The sequence below is a fragment of the Salmo salar genome, chromosome ssa10, assembly GCF_905237065.1.
Source record: "Salmo salar chromosome ssa10, Ssal_v3.1, whole genome shotgun sequence".
Lineage (NCBI taxonomy): Eukaryota > Metazoa > Chordata > Actinopteri > Salmoniformes > Salmonidae > Salmo > Salmo salar.
Genome location: NC_059451.1, coordinates 122,554,253 through 122,573,689, shown reverse-complemented (window position 1 = coordinate 122,573,689; position 19,437 = coordinate 122,554,253). Strand labels below are relative to the sequence as shown.

Here is a 19,437-nt window from a genome sequence, read left to right as displayed (position 1 = left end):
AGGCCCCTCTTCCTCATCACTGGATTGTTCCACATCGGTTGTCTCTTGGTCTGGATCATATTCTGAGTTGTCTTCAACTTCTGTCACTTCCTCCTCTAATGCATCTTCACTGTCAGTTTCCTGGCCTCTCTCCTTCTCACCAGTGTCATGATCAAAGATATGATCAAGAGCCTCACATACAGTACATCATTTGGTCACAGAATGAATTGTGAGCAAGGCCTCAAAAAAAGCTTTATATGCCAGAGCTGCGAGAAAAGTTCTATATATTCTTGAAACAATGTTGAGATTGTTTGTGAGAATGCCAACAGGTGTGTTTCCCGTGGGGGGAAAGATTGTATTGGGGAAAGGTCCCCGTGGGGGTTGCCATGGAAGCCAAGAAGGGGAGTGAGGTGTGTGTGTGTGTGTGTGTGTGTGTGTGTGTGTGTGTGTGTGTGTGTGTGTGTGTGTGTGTGTGTGTGTGTGTGTGTGTGTGTGTGTGTGTGTGTGTGTGTGTGTGCGCTAAAACACATCCACACCCATTCATTTCTAACGACCGGTCATTTTTTGACCGGGAACACCACAGGTGTACAGAAGTTAAATAAAACACCCAAAATGTAATGAAAATCATCCAAATGTATGTGTGTTCAGATGCCCTGTGTGGACAAAGTCATGGAACCTGATGACGATCAGATTAAATTAACTACGTTTTTTCAGAGAGAAAACTTGTAAATCGGTCCGATTGGACCGGAACACAACAGGAGGGTTAAAGAGGCAAGCTGTAGTTGTTAAATCAGTTTTTGGACATACACCCACACATATATATATACACACACACACACACGCACGCACACGCACACACACACACACACACACACACACACACACACACACACACACACACACACACACACACACACACACACACACACACACACACACACACACACATATATCTCCATTGAGTCTTGAAGAATATAACTTATAAATGCCTCATAAACTTAGTTCAACTGTCACACTCCATGACAACCCAAAATAAATGTAAACAAAGACTGTAAAGTCTCATAACATGGTTAAAACAATAATGTTGATATAATGGCTGGTCAGTCCTTGCATCTGTCTATTAATCTGAGAGTGGTTACATTTCTCCAGGCCCATCCCTCAGCTTTTTACCAAAACAGAGGCGGTGCTGCCATTTTGTTATCGTTTCATCTGTGTATTTTCCCTTTAAACAGCTGCATATTATCAAGGTATCAAAGTGTCAGCAACAAAAAGGTAAACAATAGGCCTATAGCAAATGCAGCATATGACATTCATTTTGCACATGTAAATAGCACTTTTCAGTAGAGCTCAAAGCCATTCCATGAGCACAGCATTTATTTTTCAACTGGAATCAATGAACCCAATCAGTCCTCCATGACAACACAATCATAAACAACAGAGTAGGACTGGCTGATAAGTCCTTCGTTTTGGGGGTCATGCTCAGGTAAAACAATTTGGCTAATCTATACTTCCATATTTCCAATTCCTATTCTTGAAGATCAAGGGGTATAACATTTATTGGAATGATTGGAATTCTGATAGACTTTTTAATGTAAAGCTATAATTGAATCATATTATTATTATTATATGTAGTAGAAAGCGATGTGTTAGATGAAGCCTACATAACCAACCCATAAAGTATAATGTAACATCCACATATGGCCAGCTATGTAAACTTTAACATTGATTTATCCTGCAATAGATGTCGTTCAATTGGTAACATACATTTCTGTCTTCTTCTAATGCCTCTTAAAGGGAAAGTAATCTAAAAGTAACTGAATGTATTCAGATTACATTACTGAGTTTGGCTAATCCAAAAGTTACATTTCTGATTACAATTCTGGACAGGTAATTAGTAATGGATTACATTTAGAAAGTAACCTATCCAACACTGAAATCAGCTTCTTGAAATGCCCCAGATGTCAGGTGGATGGATTATCTTGGCAAAGGAAAAATGCTCACTAACAGGGATGTAAACAAATTTGTGCACAACATTTTAGAGAAATAAGCTTTTTTTGGCGCATATGGAACATTTCTGGGATCTTTTATTTCAACTCATGAAACATGGGGACAAACACTTTACATGTTGCGTTTATATTTATGTTCAGTGTAGAAGACACCAGGTCGTTCACACAGGAGATTAACCATTCTGCTGCGGACACCAGCTGTATGGTGAGTGTCAGGTTCGTTGTAAAAAGTGGACCAAAACGCAGCGGGTATATGAATACTCATCTTCTTTTATTAGAAGGAAACCAAAACAAAACACTTATACAGAAACAACGGCGAAAAACAGTCCTGTAAGGTGCTCTGACTATACAAGGAACAACTATCCACAAAACCCATGGAAAAAACACCCCTACTAAATAGGACCTTCAATTAGAGGCAACGAGGAACAGCTGCCTCCAATTGAAGGTCAACCCAATAAACTAAACATAGAAATATAAGAACTAGAACAAACATAGAAATATATTAACATAGATCATAGCCCAAAAAAACCCGAAACACACAAAACAAACACACCCCTGCCACATCCTGACCAACTACAAAACCAAAATGACCCCTTTTCTAGTCAGGATGTGACAGTACCCCCCCCCAAAGGTGCAGACACCGAATGCACCTTAACCATAAGACACAAACAAATCCCCCCCCCCCAAAAAAAAAAATACAGGGAGGGAAGGAAGGGTGGCCACCGTCACCGACGGTTCCTGTGCAAACACCCCCCCTTCCCCAATACTCCCCCCTACGGAGGTGGCTCTGGTTCTGGCCCTAGTCCCCAACCTAACCTGTCCACCCCCACTGAAGGCTCAGGGCTAAGGTGCGTTGCTGGAGACCTTGGACTGGAGGGCGACTCTGGAGACCTTGGACTGGAGGGCGACTCTGGGAGCTCCGGACTGGAGGGCGACTCTGGAGACCTTGGACTGGAGGGCGACTCTGGGAGCTCCGGACTGGAGGGCGACTCTGGGAGCTCCGGACTGGAGGGCGACTCTGGACTGCAGTGAGAGCTAGACCGACAGTTTGTTGTAGTGACTGACTAGGCTTAATTGTAAAAGTGTGCCTCAACAGTGCCATGTTTGCTAAAGTTTATTATGCTGAGCACACTTTTAGGCAGCCAGGACCACAGACCGGGACCTCTCCGTAGGCCGCCCTGTCGGTCTAGCTCTCACTGCAGTCCAGTGCCATGGACATCTTTGAAGTTTGGCCGCTAGTAATTTAGGAGGGCAACTTTATAAAGGCCTCCTCACAATGGCCTTATCATACAAGGCTCTATAGACAGATTTAAAAATACATGGGCTATTTTTGCGTTGATGTATGTATTGAAGTCAAGCGGTTCAACATTGAAATGCATTTTAATTGACCACATAGTGCAGCTTGGACAAGGAGACGGTCGGTGGAAGTCTGGCGCCACCAAGTGGACAATTATTTTAGTTCCCTTGTGGCATCAGTGGTGCTTCCAGAGATAGTTTATAAAATATAAAATGTTACGTTAGTTTTATTATCTGCAAATTGTTTCTCCCACCCGTATTTGATAGATTATTATTCCAATTTATCTGTAAATCTGGTTTTAACTCAACAAGGATTTGTCTCGTTTCCGATTGGAGGAGGCTGGATGACCACGTGATTTCGGATCCTACCAAAGTGTTACTTTGTAACAGTGAAAAGTGTCTTTTCCCGACGTTGATCAAATCCCAATCTATGCAGCATGTTTTACCAGCATCATCTTTGATATCTGGTGTAAAGTTTACAGAGCTCATTTTGGTGTACCCGTTACCGGATTTGACGTGTCCGAGAACGGCACCTTCCTCCCGAAAGCATTGCGGTATCGCTTCTCGGCCTTTTGGCTAAGATCAAGTGTAGTATCTGTTCTTATCAGTTTAATATCTGATACGTCCCCTATCTGGGGACCATATATTAAATTGATTTTTGGAATAGGGAGATGGAATAGGGGCTTGCTCCGTCCACTCCACGCATCGACCTGGTATTGCAGTACATCCAGGAACGGTGCACCCCCTGCCGTTGTGAATAAAAATCAGATCAAGTTAACAGAATGTTTTTTATTTGATCAGAATCATGAAGGATATTTCGTTTGATCAAGTCTATGTCAACGAGGGCTTTGGTCAAATCAGTCACCTAATTAATCTAAGCAAATTATATTTGTCACATGCACCGAATACAACTTTACCGTAAAATTGTACTTACAATTCCTTAACCAACAATGCAGTTTTAAGAAAATTTTTTTTTTTAAAGTAACACAATAACGGGTCAATGTGCGGGGGAACCGGTTAGTCATTATATTGACTATGATAGTTGATATGAATGGTGAGTTGATCATCACATCAACGTTTATTCGTCATGTGCACCGGATACAGGGTTTAAACGGTACAGTGAAATGTTTACCTGCATCATATATACATTACAATACGCCCGGAACAGGATCCGGAACCTCTACGTTTTGGACTGTTTCATAACGGACCCTATTTGGCCGGATCTGGTATCTCTCGTGGCATGAAAAATAAGTGTCACTTTTTGCAATGTAAAATTCTAATAAACACGAACAAAGTTCATTCGCGTTGCCTCTTCCTTAATTCTTCTGGTCGGAAAGCAAATGGCTCTTGCTAAAAAAGAGAATAATCTAATATCTCAGCTGCTACCAAAATATTTAATCAACTTCTAAATATGGTTTGTTTTACAAAGTAAAACAAGAGAGAGGTGTAGGCCATCAACAGCGAGTGAGATGCGCATCTTTGGGTGAATCAGTGAAACTGGAAAGCATTTATAGGACTATTAATTTCCTCCTCATATTGTAGCCTAATGTGTCTCCACACAACTAGACATTGGCTATTGATGGACTCAAGAAGAGGTCGTTTTCATTGATCTCAGATTCTCCGTTTGTCATTTCGCTCATTTCTGAGGTATTATGGTGCTTTCAAGATGACTCGGAAAGTCGGAGCTCTAGAAAGAGGCCAGAATTACTAGTAAGATGACCGTTCAAGACGAATTTTCCCAGTCGGAGCGCGTTTTTTTTTCTCCAGCTTTCCCAGTTGTCTTGAACGCCTTGAAGTCGGAGATTTCCCAGCTCCGAGTTACCAGTTGTTTTGAATGCGGTATTAAAAAAGATTATGCCAAAGTCTCCAGTCATGTAAAATGACGTAGAACTACATGAAATGCGTTTATAAAAAGCCAAACATTTCCCTGAACCTAGCGGTGTCCAGGGATATGATTCTCGCTTTGGGTGTGAGAAGTCTCGGGTTCAGATTGTGGACTTCAGGAAACAGCAGAGGGAGTTTTAAGTTCCTCGGCGTACACATCACGGACAAAGTGAAATGGTCCACCCACACAGACAGCATGGTGAAGAAGGCACAACAGCGCCTCTTCAACCTCAGGAGACTGAAGTAATTCGGCTTGTCACCTACAACCCTCACAAACTTTTACAGATGTACAATCAAGAGCATCCTGTCAGGCTGTATCACAGCCTGGTACGGCAACTGCTCCGCCCATAACCGTAAGGCTCTCCAGAGGGTAGTGAGGTCTGCACAACGCATCACCGGGGGCAAACTACCTGCCCTCCAGGACACCTACACCACCTGATGTCACAGGAAGGCCAAAAAGATCATCAAGGACAACAAACCACCCGAGCCACTGCCTGTTCACCCCGCTACCATCCAGAAGGCGAGGTCAGTACAGGTGCATCAAAGCTGGGACCGAGAGACTGAAAAACAGCTTCTATCTCAAGGCCATCAGACTGTTAAACAGCCATCACTAGCCGGCCTCCACCCAGTACCCTGCCCTGAACCTTAGTTACTGTTACTAGCCGACTACCACCTGGTTACTCAACCCTGCACCTGATAGGCTGCTGCCCTAGAGTCATTGAACACTGGTCACCTTAATAATGTTTTCATACTGTTTTACCCAGTTTGCTTTGCAAAAGTATTCAGACCCCTTGGATTTCTTTACACTTTATGTGTTCCAAAGTGGGATTCAGATTTATTTAAATATATTTAAAAATGGTCAACAATCTACACGAAATACTCTGTAATGTTAAACTGGAAGAAAAGCTACATTTTTTAAAAAGATTTAATAAAAATGAAATAACTCAAATGTATTGCATAAGTATTCAGCTCCCTGAATCAATACTTTGTAGAATTACCTTTGGCAGCGATTAGAGCTGTGAGTCTTTCTGGGTAAGTCTCTAAGAGCTCTGCACCTCTGATTGTGCTATACTTGCTCTTTATTCTTTTCAAAATTAGTCAAGCTCTGTCAAGATATTGGGAATCATGGCTAGACAGCAATTTTCAAGTCTTGCCAAAGATTTTCAAACAGATTTAAGTCAAAAATGTAACTTGGCCAGTCAGGAACATAATCCACTGTCTTCTTGGTAAGCAACTCCAGTGTAAATGTGGCCTTGTGCTGTAGGTTAATGTCCTGTTGAAAAGTGAATTCCTCTCCCAGTCTCTGGTGTAAAGCAGCACGTTTTCCACTAGGCTTTTGCCTGTGCTTAGCTTTATCCCGTTTCTATTTATCCTGAAAATCTCCCCCAGTATTTGCCTATGTCAAGCATGCACATACCATGATGCAGCCACCACCATGCTTGAAAATCACTCAGTGATGTGTTATGTTTGCCACAAACATAAGGCTTTTCATTTAGGCCATAAAGTGTCTTCCTTTGCTGTGTTTTTCTTCAGTATTACTTTAGTGCCTTGCTGCATACAAGACGGATGTTTTTGGAATATTGGTATTCTTCCTGTAACTCTGTCATTTAGATCATTATTGTGGAGTCACTACAATGTTGTTGATCCATCCTCAGTTTTCTCCCTAAACAGACATTGGACTCTTGTTAGCAGTTTTAAAATAGTCTCCATGGTTACATCCCTGAGCAGTTTCCTTCCTGTTCTGCAGCTCTGAAGGACGACTGGATCTCTGATGTGTTTAGGTGGTTTAATACATAATCCACAGCATAATTATTAACTTGACCAGGCTTAAAAATATAAATATATATATATATATATTCAATGTCTGATTTGTTATTGTTATCCTCCTACCAATCACTGCCCTTTATGAGACTTTTGAAAAGTTCCACCCTGGTCTTTCGTAGGTGAATCTGTGCTTGAAATTCAATGCTTGACTGAAGGACCTTGTAGATGTTGTATGTCTATGGGACAGAGGAAGGGTTAGTCATGTCAACCCTTACTGTTTCACACAGATTGAGTCCAGGTAACTTATGTGATTTGTCACGGCTCATCTTATATACTGTAACTACTGCTGTACACACATCTATTCATATACTGTCTATACTGTCTATACACATCATTATATATATATTTTGTATTGCCTTTAAATCTTTTTAATGAATTTTTATCCTATTAACAATTTCTTCTAGCTAGCTATTTGTGTAGGTAGCTATCAAGTAAACACAATATATATATATATACACACACACAGTGCATTCGGAAAGTATTCAGACCCCTTGACTTTTTCCACATTTTGTTACGTTACAGCCTTATTCTAAAATAGATTAAATAATTTCCCCTCCTACACACAATACCACATAATGACAATGCAGAAACAGGTTTTTAGAAAATTTTGCCAATGTATAAAAACAACAACTGATATATCACATTAACATAAGTATTCAGACCCTTTACTCAGTACTTTGTTTAAGCACCTTTGTCAGCGATTACAGCCTCGAGTCTTCTTGGGTATGACGCTACAAGCTTAGCACACCTGTATTTGGGGGGTTTCTCCCATTTATTCTCTGCAGATCCTCTCATGCTCTGTCAGGTTGGATGAGGAGCGTCGCTGCACAGGTCCCTCCAGAGATGTTCGATCGGGTTCAAGTCCGGATTCTGTCTGGGCCACTGAAGGACATTCAGAGACTTGTCCCAAAGCCACTCCTGCTTTGTCTTGGCTGTGTGCTTAAGGTTGTTGTCCTGTTGGAAGGTGAACCTTCGCCCCCAGTCTGAGGTCCTGAGCGCTCTGGAGCAGGTTTTCATCAAGGATCTCTCTGTATATTGCCCTGCTCATCTTTCCCTCGATCCTGACTAGCCTCCCAGTCCCTGCCACTGAAAAACATCCCCACAGCATGATGATGCCACTACCATGCTTCGCCGTAGGGATGGTGCCAGTTTTCCTCTAGAAGTGACGGTTGGCATTCAAGTAGTAACCAAAAAAGTGTTAAACAAATAAATGTATTTTCTATTTGAAATTCTTCAAATAGCCAACCTTTGCCTTGATGACAGCTTTGCACACTCTTGGCATTCTCTCAACCAGCTTCATGGGGTAGTTACCTGGAATGCATTTCAATTATCAGGTGTGTCTTCTTAAAAGTTAATTTGTGGAATTTCTTTCCTTCTTAATGCATTTGAGCCAATCAGTTGTGTTGTGACAAGGTAGGGGTGGTATACAGAAGATAGCCCTATTTGGTAAAAGACCAAGTCCATATTATGACAAGAACAGCCCAAATAAGCAAAGAGAAACGACAGTCCATCATTACTTTAAGACATTAAGGTCAGTCAATACGGAAAATGTCAAGAATTAAGTTTCTTCAAGTGCAGTCGCAAAAACCATCAAACGCTATGATGAAACTGGCTCTTATGAGGACTGGCACAGGAATGGAAGACCCAGAGTTACCTCTGTTGCAGAGGATAAGTTCATTAGAGTTACCAGCCTCAGAAATTGCAGGCCAAATAAATGCTTCACAGAGTTCAAGTAACAGACACATCTCAGCATCAACTGTTCAGAGGAGGCTGCGTGAATCAGGCCTTCATGGTCGAATTGCTGCAAAGAAACCACTATTAAAGGACACCAAAGAGACTTGCTTGGACCAAGAAACACGAGCAATGCACATTAGACCGGTGGAAATCTGTCCTTTGGTCTGGTGAGTCCAAATTTGAAATTTTTGGTTTAAACCGCAGTGTCTTTGTGAGACGTAGAGTAGGTGAACGGATGATTTCCGCATGTGTGGTTCCCACCGTGAAGCATGGAGGAGGAGTTGTGGGGGTGCTATGCTGGTGACACTGTATGTGAATTATTTAGAATTCAAGTCACACTTAACCAGCATGGCTACCACAGCATTCTGCAGCAATACAACACCCCATCTGGTTTACGCTTAGTGGGACATTCATTTGTTTTTCAACAGGACAATGACCCAACAAACCTCCAGGCTGTGTAAGGGATATATGACCAAGAAGGAGAGTGATGGAGTGCTGCATCAGATGACCTGGCCTCCACAATCACCCGACCTCAACCTAGTTGATATGGTTTGGGATGAGTTGGACCAAATTGAGATGGTTTGGGATGATTCGGACCGCAGAGTGAAGGAAAAGATACCAACAAGTGCTCAGCATATGTGGGAACCCCTTCAAGACTGTTGGAAAAGCATTTTCGGTGAATCTGGTTGAGAGAATGCCAAGAGTGAGCAAAGCTGTCATCAAAGGCAAATGGTGGCTACTTTGAAGAATCTCAAATATGAAATATATTTAGATTTGTTTAACACTTTTTTGCTTACTACATGATTCCATATGTGTTATTTCATAGTTTTTATGTCTTCACTATTATTCTACAACGTAGAAAATAGTAAAAATAGAGAAAAACCCAGGAATGAATAGGTGTTGTAAAACCTTTGACCAGTAGTGTACACACACTGTATATTCCGGACTATGACATTGCACGTTCTGATATTTCTTAATTTCTTCATTACTTTTTGGTTTATATGTGTATTACTGCCCTGTTGGAGCTAGAAACAAGCATATTGTTTTTAATATCTGTGTACGTGACCAATTAACTCTGATTTGATTTGTGTGTCCATCATAAAGGGCGGCAGGTAGCCTAGTGGTTAGAGTGGAGGGGAGGCAGGTAGCCTAGTGGTTAGAGTGGAGGGGCGGCAGGTAGCCTAGTGGTTAGAGTGGAGGGTCGGCAGGTAGCCTAGTGGTTAGAGTGGAGGGGCGGCAGGTAGCCTAGTGGTTAGAGTGGGGGGCGGCAGGTAGCCTAGTGGTTAGAGTGGAGGGGCGGCAGGTAGCCTAGTGGTTAGAGTGGAGGGGCGGCAGGTAGCCTAGTGGTTAGAGTGGAGGGGCGGCAGGTAGCCTAGTGGTTAGAGTGGAGGGGCGGCAGGTAGCCTAGTGGTTAGAGTGGAGGGGCGGCAGGTAGCCTAGTGGTTAGAGTGGAGGGGCGGCAGGTAGCCTAGTGGTTAGAGTGGAGGGGCGGCAGGTAGCCTAGTGGTTAGAGTGGAGGGGCGGCAGGTAGCCTCGTGGTTAGAGTGGAGGGGCGGCAGGTAGCCTAGTGGTTAGAGTGGAGGGGCGGCAGGTAGCCTAGTGGTTAGAGTGGAGGGGTGGCAGGTAGCCTAGTGGTTAGAGTGTAGGGGGGCAGCAGGTAGCCTAGTGGTTAGAGTGGAGGGGAGGCAGGTAGCATAGCGGTTAGAGTGGAGGGGAGGCAGGTAGCCTAGCGGTTAGAGTGGAGGGGCGGCAGGTAGCCTAGTGGTTAGAGTGTTGGGCCAGTAATCGAAAGGTTAACGGTTTGAATACCCGAGCCGACAAGGTGAATAATCTGTTAATGTGCCCTTGAGCAAGATATTTAACCCTAATTTGCTCCAGGGGTGCCGTACTATGGCCCTGGAAAACTGCAACTTTCCAATGTATGTGACAAATTCTTTATTTTTTTAAATATATTTTATAAACACATTGTTATGCGCAGCGGTCTAAGGCACTGCATCTCAGTGCTGGAGGCATCACTAGAGACCCTGGTTCGATCCCGGGCTGTATCACAACCGGCCGTGATCGGGAGTCCCATAAGGCGGCGCACAATTGGCACAGTGTCGTCCGGGTTTGGCCGGTGTAGGTGTAATTTTTTACCAAAAACCCACAGAAAAGGTCAAAAACGAAGAGTCATCTCCCAAATTTATTTCAACAAAGTGACATTGGCACGACTTCATGCCCCTCAAAATGGCAAGAGCCCTTGAAGCAGTAGGTGGGTATAGGAAGGAAAAGCAGTCAAGTATAAAAAGCAAGGCAGGTATAAATACAATACTTCCAAGTGCACAATAACACCTGCTCGTTCAGGCTCTCTTTCCATTTCCTTCTGAGATCTGCAGAGTTATCGTCATCGCGGACAGGTAGATGACGGGGTTGGGGTCAATTCCATTTCAATTCAGAAAGTAAACCAAAATGTTCCTCATTGAAAAGCATTACAGACAATTGGAATTTCTGTGTACTTCCTGAACTGAAATGGAACTGAGCGAAACCTGGTGAATAACGGGCAGTCCTATTACCATCGTGACAACAGACTGCATACCCAAGAAAAAACATGATGTGACGCCGGGTTATGTTTGGATTAACATAATTCCTGGAACATTGTCATGTTAACAATACTACTGAACCGGTTAAAAAAAATATAATAATATTCATGCATTAACACTTCATCAGGCTTTCACGACTAAACCTTCTTACCTCATTTAAATAAAGCATTTTCTTTATACATTACAAATCCGATAGAAACCATTACAACGTGTAGCAAATAACTAATATTACACAGACATATAAAAATCAAACACTAAAGTGAAATGTCAACTGAATAGTGTTGATGCGTGAACTCTAAAACAGTCACATGTGGTTCATCAGTAGCTATGGGAAATGTAGTTCTTTTCCACAATAGAAAAGGTCATTTCAAATCATCTAGGCCTATTTTGAACATTAAAAAGGACTTTGTTGCAGAAAATCCTTTTAGAAGGAAAAAAATACTATACAGTAAATAGGTCACAAGAAAGAGAATATTCCTCAAAATTTCAAAATGTCTGAAACAATTGCAAAAGAAGTAAGCACCATGATGTTAAAGCTGGCGGAGTTGAAATGGTTGAGAGAAAGAAGGGGGAGCGCGAGGAGAGAGCGCGAGCGAGAGAGGACAAAGAGAGAGAGTGTGCTGCAAGACGCCTGGTACAGTTTATAGATGTAGTGTGAGCATATTTCCTCTGAGTGTGTATATTCATAGCTATGCCACCCTGTCTGTTCCACAGCTCCATTGGCTGGCTGGCATATTCTCTTGTATATCTTGGCATAAGGGGTGGCATGTCCTGTGATTCACACTGCCAACATTGGGCAGCAGAATCTTGATTTTTTTATTTTATTACCAGCATCGAAGCCTGACAAACTGAGAAAAGCTTGCATTTAAAAATAAAAATGTAGAAGGGCCGACACTCAAAAAAAAAAGCCTTTTCAAGTCAACTGGTACCAACACTCTTCATGTTGTTAGCTGAGCCTCAGTCTACATTAGAGACTTCCAGGATCCCTCTCCATGTGTCTATCTTTATCCTACCTGCCACTACAAAACAGAAGAAAACATGGTATTAAAGGATTGAATAGACACAGCTCATGCATCTCCTCAAAAGGGGAAAAGCTCATAGACAAATAAATGACCTGTTGAGAGAACCAGGAAACATTTGAACAACAAGCGGGTGATATGTGGCATACATACATAAACCAGATCCACACATTAAAAAGGCTTTATGTTTTGGGCTACAACATTTAACTATTCTAGCTCAAAACAAATTACCTATATGATTAATTCAGATTTATTGTATTTTTTTATATATATATCTATAAGCCAGTAAAGAATACAAGGTTAGGCCGTGTGCTGATTCGTTAAGAGACTTACCTCTTGAAGTTGCAGGCAGGCAGACTGTGACATGACATAATCTGTGTTCACTGTGTTGAAAACATGAGGACTAACCTTCAAGCCCTCCTCCTCCTCCTCCTCCTCCTCCTCCAGACGGACACGGTCTCATCTCTTGTTTCTCCATCTCCTTATTCTTTTTATTTCTCTTAACTGCTTGGGGGTTTTTGACACCCCTGTAGGTTGTCTAAGAGGAGATGGAGAGGTCAGAATGGCAGCTACAGACACACGGTAGTGTCCCAAATGGCACCCTATTCCCTATATAGTGCACTACTTTAGACCAGAGCCCTATAGAACCCTATTCCCTATATATAGTGCACTACTTTAGACCAGAGCCCTATAGAACCCTATTCCCTATATAGTGCACTACTTTAGACCAGAGCCCTATAGAACCCTATTCCCTATATAGTGCACTACTTTAGACCAGGGCCCTATAGAACCCTATATATAGTGCACTACATTAGACCAGAGCCCTATAGAACCCTATTCCCTATATATAGTGCACTACTTTAGACCAGAGCCCTATAGAACCCTATTCCCTATATATAGTGCACTACTTTAGACTAGGGCCCTATAGAACCCTATTCCCTATATATAGTGCACTACTTTAGACCAGAGCCCTATAGAACCCTATTCCCTATATATAGTGCACTACTTTAGACCAGAGCCCTATAGAACCCTATTCCCTATATATAGTGCACTACTTTAGACCAGGGCCCTATAGAACCCTATTCCCTATATATAGTGCACTACTTCAGACCAGAGCCCTATAGAACCCTATTCCCTATATAGTGCACTACTTTAGACCAGGGCCCTATAGAACCCTATTCCCTATATATAGTGCACTACTTTAGACCAGGGCCCATAGACTTGTAACAGTGTAGTCAACACTAACGTCTCTTATCATGTGTTCAGTTGAAACAAGTTCATTCATTGTCTTCCGTTCACTTCACTTTATCGATCTTTTCAGAAATGGGTCTCGCATAATTGAGAGAATTTACAGACAAGAGTTTTACTAGAATACAGGCCTACATGTGCATGTCATGATATCTGACTAGAAATATTATGTTGAACTTAATTCTATTTGTACGGTTAAAACGCTGAATACAGAAGGGTTGCAAATCAAACTGAGCTTCCTGTAAGAGGATAGTGCTCGCCATTGGGCAGGGTAGCCAGTTGTCAGACTTCCTGTAAGAGGATAGTGCTCGCCATTGGGCAGGGCAGCCACTTGTCAGACTTCCTGTAAGACATTCAGTACAGTTCATGCAGATAGATAGCTGTTGCCAGGTCATCACTAGTTACCACAGCCACAAAGTAATAAACACCACCCATTTCTACAATTTATCTTAAAATATTATTTTAAACCTAACCATAACCACACTGCTAACCTTATGCCTTACCTTCAATTAAGACAACAAAAAAAAAGCACATTTTTGTTTACATGAATTTTACAATATAGCCAATTTTTACTTTGTTGGCTGTGCTATCTAGTGGGAACCCAGTTTCCAGCAGTTTGACACATGCTGGATTATCTGACTTCCCATGTAGCAAGAGGCCTGGTCCCAGATCTGTTAGAGGCATTAAGTTCCAGTATATAGTGTTGTTGTGTCGGGGAAAGCATAAGTTATAGCCTGGTTCCAGATCTGTTTGTGCTGTCTTGCTTACTCCTGTGGTCAAACGAGTGACAATAACCATTGGAGCTGGCAAGACAACACAAACAGATCTGGAACTAGGGTAAGGAACGTTTTTTTAAAAGTTAAGACAGAATGACAAAGTGTGCAGCACCAGAAGTGAGAGGTGGGTCGGGTGAGAGGTGGGTCGGGTGGGTGGTGGGTCGGGTGGGTGGTGGGTCGGGTGAGAGGTGGGTCGGGTGAGAGGTGGGAGGAAATACTAGCCGATTCAAGACATTGAGCTAAGAACATGGTCTTCATACTCACCTCGATGCTTTAGTAGGCCGACATGTTTTATGGGTTGGATTCAATTGGCTTTGACTGAAGAATTTCTGTATAACAGTAAAAATACCCACCAGTCTTATGAGGAGCTACTAAACATTATGATTGAAGAGACTTTAGTAGCTTTGCAACAACAAAAGGGTACAAACACCATAGATTGAATTTCTAGATTGGATTTCTTGGTTCAAGGCTCGGTATATAGGCTAACCTTTTCACACTACTGAGCTGAAGCAAGCCGGGCTGCAGGGTGCTGACCTGGGTTACACGACACATCTACCGTACAGATGTAGGATCTTAATTTGAGCCAGTTTGCTACAGCCTGAACATAATCACGCAGCAACAGGAAATGTGAATTATTATGTGTATTATAATTAAAATGGATTTTTTTTTTGTTTTGTAGGAGTTGATAAATTTTTCGTAAGGAAAAATCAAGTCTGAAATTTCACAGTAGAAATTACAAACTTCAGAAGACTTTTTTTATTTTTATCTCAAATATACTGCACGTTTTAAATGTCCTGCATTGCAGGACAGTTCTCCTGCAATGCAGGGTGATCGCATTAAGATCCTACATCTGTAGCTGCTGGAACCGTGCCGGGAAAGGATTGGAGCCGGGACGGTAGGGTTTTCCGGTCAGTTAGTGTGAAAAGGACAGCTAATAAAAAAATCACTGTCCTGCCTTCTCTCTTCTCCCAGTAGAGACTCCGCTCTGTCTCAGTAAGCTCTTCTATGCTATGTGAATAACAAGACTGGGAGAGTGGCTGGCTGCTGAGATTACCTGGTAGAGTTGGGACCATAAAGCATACCGATCACTTATCGCAGCCAAGTAGCCTATACTAGAGAAATGTGTTTGAAATGAAATATGTTTTCTAATATGACTGATTGTTAATTGGAATAATTGATGGCTACAACTAGTAGTAGTAGTTTAAAGGATTTTTTTTTTTTTTAACATGAAATGTTATAAACTTTATCGTTATCGCATCAAGTAAGGCAATTTATCACAATATGGATTTTTGTCCCGTATCGCCCAGCTCTACTGACTGTTCAGTGGTTGTCTACCGTACGCCACTTTGAAGACATTCATCTCCCAGTTAAATGACTCATAGTACAGTGGTGTACAGGATCCCTGTGGGAACTGAACCCACAACCTCACCACACCCTAATCCAACTGAGCCACACAGGACCACCACGTGTAGGCTATATAGGGCTGGTTTCCTGGACACAGATTAATCCTAGTCCTGGACAAAAGAAAAGCTTAACGGTGAATCTCCATGGAAAATGCTTTTAAATCCTGGACTAGGTTTAATCTGTGTCTGGGAAACTAGCCTTTGCTGTACCAGTGTAAACCTACCGTATATGGTTTGTCATTAAAAACTTGTCCAAAACAGTCATACCTCTTTCTGTCTCTTCTCAGCTGCCTCTGCCAGCTGCCGTTTCCTTGTCTCCTGGGAAGGAAGCAGAACATGATGTTGAGTATAAGGAAAATAAAATAAAAAATATATATTAAAGTAACAAGAAATAAAAAGCAGAGATCTGAATGGGAACGTATAAATCTTATTGTTTTGGTTGTTTGTTGGTTATGCCGTTTTATGTTACCTTGTTTCATTTTGGAATACAACTATATGTACAATTAGTTTACGTTCACCTGAAACACGGACAATTATATAATACAAAAAATATAATATAATATATATAAATATAAAGTGTAGCTCGCTAGTTACCGCCAGCAACCAAGCTACTGTAACTAGCTACTTACTCGATCTGGTGTAGGGGACAAGTCGTTTCCAGGTCCACCAAGGCACGGCAAACACATCCCCATACTTGAACAAATCTATTATTTAGTTTTAGTTTCAGTGTTGAATGTTTGTTGGCTACTTGACCTAACTAAAGTTAGTTCGTTAAATCTAGAAGAACCCAGCTAGCAAAATGTGTCTAGTTAGTTACTCTTGTGCACATCGACAAAAGTGGCTACCCACTCTGCTTTTGCTAAATCTACGAGCTAACTAACTATAAGCAGTTGATATGCGTTTCTCCGAGTTTGTTGAAACGACGAGTCATTTGGAAAACATCCACTTGAAAGACAGCGGGGGACAAACTTCTCCAATATAAACACATAATATGAGCTGTGTTCAAGAACAAATAATAACTCAGACAGGCTTATTATTCTATGATATAACGGGGGTCCGCAAAACAAACCTATTGTGATGGAGTCAATCACAACTTTAGTTCCACATTTCTAAATCCTCCTACCTAACTCAGTACTAATGAGAAAATAAATAAAAAGAGCCCTTCTAATAGAGCCCAATCCCTTCCAAGCCCAAGCTTACCAGCCAGATGTAATGACGAGTTCAATGTACAAATGGTTTATTTAACTAGGCAAGTCAGTTAAGAACAAATTATTATTTATAATGACAGCCTAGGAACAGTGGGTTAACTGCCTTGTTCAGGGGGCAGAACGACAGATTTTTACCTTGTCAGCTCAGGGGTTTGATCTTGCAACCTTTCAAGTTACTGGCTCAACGCTCTAACCACTAGGCTACCTGCCTCCTCTAACCACTACGCTACCTGCCTCCTCTAACCACTAGGCTACCTGCCTCATCTAACCACTAGGCTACCTGCCTCCTCTAACCACTAGGCTACCCGCCTCCTCTAACCACTAGGCTACCCGCCTCCTCTAACCACTAGGCTACCCGCCTCCTCTAACCACTAGGCTACCCGCCTCCTCTAACTACTAGGCTACCCGCCTCCTCTAACCACTAGGCTACCCGCCTCCTCTAACCACTAGGCTACCCGCCTCCTCTAACCACTAGGCTACCCGCCTCCTCTAACCACCAGGCTACCCGCCTCCTCTAACCACTAGGCTACCCGCCTCCTCTAACCACTAGGCTACCCGCCTCCTCTAACCACTAGGCTACCCGCCTCCTCTAACCACTAGGCTACCCGCCTCCTCTAACCACTAGGCTACCCGCCTCCTCTAACCACCAGGCTACCCGCCTCCTCTAACCACCAGGCTACCCGCCTCCTCTAACCACCAGGCTACCCGCCTCCTCTAACCACCAGGCTACCCGCCTCCTCTAACCACCAGGCTACCCGCCTCCTCTAACCACCAGGCTACCCGCCTCCTCTAACCACCAGGCTACCCGCCTCCTCTAACCACCAGGCTACCCGCCCCCTCTAACCACCAGGCTACCCGCCCCCTCTAACCACCAGGCTACCCGCCTCCTCTAACCACCAGGCTACCCGCCTCCTCTAACCACCAGGCTACCCGCCTCCTCTAACCACCAGGCTACCCGCCCCCTCTAACCACTTGCTGATGAGAGTTGTTGGATGTTGTTAGTTTACACATAGCGTCATACCGCCAACTTTTATTCTGAAGGCAAAATGCCAGGCGTCTATGTGTAACAGTACTCTTCTTGCGTTGTCTACAATCAATCATAGACACGAACTCCAACTTGTACCACCAGTCATGGAGCTTTATTCTGACAGGAACAGCACGGCTCACCATCCAACTCTGCACTCAGGCACTGTACAAAATATACAACCCCCCCCCCACCAGACACAGTAAGTTGCTAGCTGGGATTCTCTACAACAAAATGCACGACCAATATTCACCAAAAAACGCTGCATCTTATGTGTGATGTTCGAATAACATTTACAAACAAATTGATATAAATTGTACATTTAAATCATCACTTGGGAGTATAAAAATCACTTTTGACGTACAGTGCTTTGCAACCAACAACTTACCTCTGGTTTGGTGTTTGTTCACTGGGACGATTCTAACTGAAACATCCTCCCTCGTAAGCAAGCCACGCAAACCAGCCAATAAGATGCCATGTTGAGTAGGTGAAGGCAAGACAAAAATAAAACCAAAACCCCATTGGCTTAACAATAAAGTGGCGAGGGGAATCACCAATATAACCCCGTTACATATGCAGGTGTTGTGAGATCTGATCATCTGTGTAGAACTGCAAAATTAAGACTTGGAACACCAGCGTTTTCATGCAGTTGGGATGGATGTCCAGCAAATGGAATATTATTGATTTCATTATCATAGCCCAAAAAAACGACTCCACTGTCATTTTTTTATTTTTTATCATAGGAAATGTAAACAAATCATTTCCATAGTTTCTCTCATGGAATATCATTCCTTTGCTGCATGATTTGGGATTTAAAAGAGCATAGGAGGGGCATGTGAAGTGTTCCTTCAAATCACTAAAAAGAACATGTATATTGAGGGAAAAAAAAAATACACCTTTTCTGTACTACTGTAGCCTACATGTTATTTACAAAAGTAAATCCTGGACAAGATCATATCAGATGGCTAGACTTCACAGCTATGTATTGTAATGAAACAGCAAGCAGGGAGCAGGTCTCGAACCCTCGACCTTCAAGCCCCAAGTCCAGCGCGCTATCGACTGTGCCGCAAAAGCATGCTCGATTTCCACGCTTATAAACCCAGGGTCGTTACAGTATCTTTATGTGTGTAATCCATTGACATGTATATGTAATCAAGAGATCTGTACAGACCTGTATAGTATATGTAAATATTCCAGTAAATTAGATTATTTGCAATATAACCAATGATCACCTTTTTGTCATCTTGGATTAGCCCTGTTCAGTTAAGTAGGCTGGCATTTTTCCCACACAGACTTCACCACTCCACCAATTAATAATCAATAGGCGTTTTATTATGTAACGCTGTCAGACCCATAACCAATCGAATTTCAAACCCCACCCATGAATACCGCCATGCTGAACACGTCAAAAGGCCAGTGCGTCAGTGTCTATTGGAAGACCATGGTCCGACTCCGTT

General features: G+C 42.5%; 1 long non-coding RNA gene and 1 other non-coding gene across 2 annotated transcripts; one reads left to right on the top strand and one right to left on the bottom strand.

Annotated features, from left to right (window-relative positions):
- The first annotated feature begins 3,837 nt into the window (after nt 1-3,837).
- On the top strand, nt 3,838-4,028 carry LOC123724770 (U2 spliceosomal RNA). The gene has a single exon (XR_006757250.1). It is a non-coding gene; the product is annotated as a U2 spliceosomal RNA (small nuclear RNA).
- Nucleotides 4,029-10,887: 6,859 nt separating this feature from the next.
- Nucleotides 10,888-17,007, bottom strand: LOC106561803 (uncharacterized). Its single transcript, XR_001318907.2, has 5 exons — nt 16,378-17,007; nt 16,016-16,066; nt 14,610-14,674; nt 12,730-12,859; nt 10,888-12,321 (listed from the first exon to the last, which is right to left on the bottom strand). It is a non-coding gene; the product is annotated as an uncharacterized lncRNA (long non-coding RNA).
- Between the last annotated feature and the right edge of the window lie 2,430 nt (nt 17,008-19,437).